We start from the raw sequence: 6,000 nt of genomic DNA on the forward strand, positions 1-6,000 counted from the left end.
TCATGATTTTCTTGACATATGAACTGCTTATACTTTGGACATGCTTCATTTGTGGAATTACCTTAGCTCCATAAGATTATAATGAGATTAAGCTATTATGAGCTATAGTTGGTATTATGCATAATTAATGCTTATGCTACAATTGTTAAATCTTCTAGATAACATGATGGTATCCTATTGGTATCATTGGGGGAAATAATTCAATGCTGAGCTTCTCTTATCATATCGCTTATTGCACTTGTGAATGTAACAAGGGACGATTTTCACTAAGTTGAATTTGAATGTTTCTTTCAAAATCCCCTCAGTTTGCATTTTGTTCTGGTATAAAATATATGGGCTTGCTCTTTCATTGTTATATGATACTATCATACTATTATTATCTTTTTGCCCATTATTAACAAATAGGTATTGGTATGAGCTTGAAATGTATTATCAATCTACCTTTCAGTAACATTGATATGGATGATTATTTGCAATATAATGAGATTTGCCATTTTTCGTCATCCTATATTGCGGAGTAGTGCCAAATTCCCTCATTGTCCTAATATTGATAATGTCATAGGGGAAGAGAAAGAGATTGTTTTGGTATCTATGCTTTTGGTATCGTAATTCTTACAAATATGATCTTTAAGCTTATTAGTTGTTGTTATTCTAAGAGTAGGATGCTTTCCTCACGGGGAGAGTGACTTGCACATTAGCTCCTTTATTTAGTTTTGATAATGTCACAAGGGGAGAGAATGGATGTTTATGAATATAAATGTGACTTTGTCAAGGGGAAAAAATTTAAAGGAGAGCATGCCTTAAGGGGAAGTTTTTCTTTACTTCAAACAAATCAAAACATCCTTGTGTGCCATCATCAAAATGGGAGAGATTGTTAGCCATAGCATGAATAACATGTATTTTGATCATTATTGTTTTTATGTTTTGATTGTGTAACGCCTTGCCAACTAACGTAAGAAATATTCCACAACCATAACAATATGATGTCAAAAGGGCCATCTTTCCCACTGAACTAACATTCCCCATCTTACAATGTTCACAGATTACATTTCCCAAAGTTAATCCTAGTTCAAGAAGCTAGATGGCATTACAATGTCAATCGCCTCACAAGCATACATGGTATATCAAAAACAAAATAAGCCACGACACAAAACAATTTAAGTCCCAATACAAATTGTCTTTTTGTCTTCCTTTCTCAAAATCAATTGTGTGTCCCACGCTTTACTGAAGCGGAACTTCATCATTCCCTGAAAAATAAGATAGGGTTAAGCAAATTACCAAGTAGGAATACATTTAACCAAGTATTTAATCATTCGAATAAATTTATGGCATTCTTGAGACCAAATATAATCGAGAATTATGAACACATATAATCTTCACTAATTATGTGAATACATAACGATTAAGAATGAACCATTACATTTCACACCTTTACAACACAACATCTAAACAGTCGCATCAATGGAAAACGAACCATGAGTCCCATGTAAGAGTCTAACACAAATTGCTTTTAGTTTCAAAAATCATCCCCACATTTGCTGACTATTATACGGCGGGAAGTGGGCTCCTCAAGAAAACCATCTGTTTTTTCACTTTTGCCAACTATAATACGACAGGACTGTGTGGACACCCAAAAACATTCTTTTCACATTCGTCCAGCGATAAGCCTAGATAGGGCATTTGGGCACCTTTTTAAACTCCCCGTGCAGGTACTAACATAGCACCACCTTTTCAAAACTGACTCTTACCCGGACTCATACACAATTAACAATTCAATCATATTTTTCCATTCCATTAACAAGCATCCAACACCACAATATTTGAAACAACACATAACATTTAAAGAAGAAAAAAAATAACATCCAAGCCATAATTCCTTTACCATATCAACATCCCATCTTTCATCTCCTTGTTATTCATAACATTCCATGAATTTAAGAAAATTCCATTCAAATTAATGTTTTCTACTTAATTTGAAAAGTTAGGGTTTTACCAATTTTGGGGGTTTTTCTTCTTCATCATAGATATGGTTTTTAATAACATTTATATACATATTTTGTAAAAAGGATTTAAGAAATTTCAAGCAATATCAAGTAGGTTTGTTCATGTGAATATGGTTTTAAATCCAACAAGATCTTCAAATTAACTCATATGCCACAACAATACCATGAAATTTCTCCAAAATAAAGAAATACTAGGGTAAAAGTATCCCTACCTCGAAAATCAAGCAAAGAAATCACGCTTCTATGAAAATCCTTCGCAAACCCACAATCCAATCGGTAGAAGATGATCGTCTTCAAGTGCTCTCTACTCTTAGCAAGAGATTTTAATTGGGTTTCAAGTGTATAAGAGGTGTTTTAAGGTGGAAACTTAGGGTTTTGTAGAGAGAAGAAGATAAGGAAGATAAAAAAGAAGAGGTGAGAGAATGATCTAGAATCGTTATATTTAAAAAGCTGATATCGCGAAGCTCACTCGAGCATGACTTCTTACGCTCAAGTGACCAGCCACGATTTAATGGGCTCGCTCGAGCGACAACTCCCTCGTTCGAGCGGAAAAAGAAAGGCCTCAGAAGTTATACAGTGCTACAGTGAAACTATTAGAAGCTAACATTCTACGCTTGAGTGAGGCTTTTTTCACTCGAGCGAGCATGCCTGCAAAACCGCAAGATACTGGGAGCAACAATTTCACACTCGAGCAACACTTTCTTCGCTCGAGCGACTCTTAAAATAAAATTCATAGATTGTTTGAAATTAAATTAAATTGATTAAAATCTTATAATTTAATTCATCATAATTTCATCCATCATTTTATCTTGATTATGTTAATTGGGAGTTCAAAATGAGGCTTGAACATGTACTGAATCAGGTCCAAGAACAAAGCAGCCCAACCCACAAGGGGCCGGACATCTAGGCGAACGACCGACGGTGACATTTTGCCCAATTCTACTCCGTTTGAACTCCGTTTCACATCGACTGTCAGACTAGTAGTATGCTCGACAACCGCGGTAGTCATCCTTCACGACTAGGCTCAACCAAATATCCAGGCAGACGACCCAAAGGAACAAATCTTCACTAAAGACATTTGGGAGGACGTCCCTTTGTGAAAGCTGCTTATATCAATAACAGATGTTAAGAAAAGAAAAGAAGTATTTTACATTAGTATACCCATCATTCAACAGGCAAAAGACACATAGATGTCAGGGAATATCCGAGCAATGATTTATATATCATCTCAACCCATCACTTTCTTATCTCTTCAACAGGAAAAAAAGAATGGGCATTGTCAGAGCATAACAGAGCACCACCTCTATTATATATAGAGTCTGTAAACAACAGCAGTAGACAGAGAGAACAGAGACAACGAGCTAAACATTTTTCATACCATTCATTAATCACATACTCTCTATACACTAAGTTCCTGAAGTGTTCTTCATCTGAGTTTATCATTCTTCTTCAGTATATCAGACACTGTGCTTTTAGCCTTAAGCGTATTTGCCTGTGAGAGGTTATCAGAAAAATTAGAGAGACTTGAGCGAAGAAAATTTCTGTGATTCTATATTTAGTCTCAAACTCACCCTTAGGGTTATCTGAAGTATTCTCCATTCTTGTTTAATTCATTTCCTTTAGAAAACAAACACTGAGCCCAGGCCTTAAGCATATATACCTTTGAGAGCTTTTACAGAAAAGTCTGAGAGCTTCAATATTTTGTATTTACTTGTGAGAGGTTATTCTTTTAGTTTTCTTTGAAAGCAAAAATACTCATCTTGTAAGAGGTAACTAGCACTCTTGTAAAGCTAGAAAATCTGTGGACGATTGCTTCATGTGTATGAGATTACTAGCACCCCTGTGAAGTTAGAAAATATCTGGAGGATTACTCCATGTACATGAGGTTGCTAGCACCCCTGTGAAATTAGAAGCATAATGGAAAATCTTAAGTGAAACTTGAAGAATGGACGTAGACTTGGTTGAAGCCGAACCACTATAAATCTTGTTTGCATTCTCTTCGCTCATCTCTTTAATTTGCTTGCACTGCTGTATTTATCTGATATTATTGTGATAATTATCTGCTATACCTACTGTTCTAATTATTGTATTAGTTGGTAATTTTTATTGGGTAATTGTTAGTTTTAATTTGTAGAAACCTAATTCACCCCCCCCCCTTCGGTTGTTTTTTGAGTAACAAGAACAATCCAATCAAAGTCTAAATCAAATTTATGCTCAACCAACACAATAATACACCACCCAAAAGATCCAAACAACAAAATAATAAAATAATAACAAAATAAAACACGTTCCATTAACTTAAAGAGTACAAGTGTTATGGGGATTTTTTTTCATGACCACTTAAGTTATAACCAGAGTCATTTTAGTGGTCGTCATTCAAAAAATAATTACATTAATTTGATAATCACAATAATATAATTCTTATTAGATTTGTCTTACAAAAATAAATAGTCTATTTTAAAATCTTAATTGATATCTATTTATTTAAAGTCAAATGATGTGAAACTGGGAAGGCTAAAGATGAGAGAGAAAGAAGTGTGAAACCACTTTACATGGGAGTGGATCATGTTATTGAGGGTCAAAATTTTTTTTTTTTTTTTGGGGGGGGTGGGTGGGGGAATGGGGCAAAATTAAGAGATGTAACACCACTCTTTTTGTTAGTATGATTGTCAAATTGATTTATTTTTTTCGTCATGGACATAGACTAGAGAAATTAGGGTTTAGAAAATTGTCCAAAAAAGTAATTTGATTGTGGGACAAAATTATAATTAAAAAAATTGAGCGATGGTGTGTACTGAGAGTATTGAAGATGTGTAAATAGATTAATCTATTTGGATATAACCTTGAAAACAAAAGAAATATGATTTTTTGGTTTAAAAAAATAAAAGTCATTAAAACAGTTCAAAAATTAAAAAATTACTGAAATCAAATTATATACACCAGTCATTCATATATATTTATATATATATATATATATATATATATATATAATTAAAAAATCATTCAAAAAAATATAGATAAATTATAGTTTGCCACTTTCATGTTTGGTCATTTTCTCACTTTGACTTTTAAAGTTTTTTTTTTTTTACTTTGACCTTTCATGTTTCAAATTTTTCTCAATTTACTCCCTAAAACTAATTTTTATTCAAAATTAGATAGAAAATGCTATATTGACAGCCACGTGCCATAATTTTTTTATTATTATATATAATTACACATCTGACATAAACCCAAATCTCAATATAATAATATATTTTTTGTGTTACATGATAGTTAACATGACATTTTTGTTTAATTTTGAAGAAAAATTAATTTTAAAAGCAAATTAGGATAAACTTGAAACACGAAGTGAGAAAATGGCCAAAGTGAGAAAATGGCCAAATATAAAGGGGGCAAAGTATAAATTATCCAAAAACAACTAGCTCCATTTGTTTTGACGTAAAATAATTTTGTCAAAAACATTTTGCTCATTTTTCTCTATTTGGTTGAACAAAAAGTAAGTAAAATATATTTAAGGAAAATATTTTTATTTTCGTAAGTCATCACTGACTACCTTTTCAACACATTTAGCATTTTCAAGTAAGTATCTTAACTTATTAAAATATCATAAATGACCTCTTATTGAATCAAAATTTATCTTTTAGGCAATAAAATATTTTGTTTCAAGTATCAATCAAATGCCAAAAACAAAAGTGTAAGAAGGGTTAGCTCAAGCCCATTAAATTAATTGAGTCCAATCGGAAAGCCCAAAATTAATAGGTCTGGAAAAATTATTGCAAAATGGGCTCAAATGAATTCTATTAAATGGACTCACAAGAAAGCCAACCAATTGGAGCGAAGAGGCCCAACAAGATTATATCTCCAAGAAAATTCCAACAAGCCTATCCGAGGAGACCCAAATCATACGAGCATCCGAGATGATTAACTGTTTCTTCGAGAAGAGACGAAACCCTCGGAGGAGATCCATTTTTTGAGGTATTTGCTTTGTCTCGAAAGG

Source organism: Camellia sinensis, chromosome 2 (genome assembly GCF_055761805.1).
Source record: "Camellia sinensis isolate YWXY chromosome 2, ASM5576180v1, whole genome shotgun sequence".
In the NCBI taxonomy this organism is placed as follows: domain Eukaryota; kingdom Viridiplantae; phylum Streptophyta; class Magnoliopsida; order Ericales; family Theaceae; genus Camellia; species Camellia sinensis.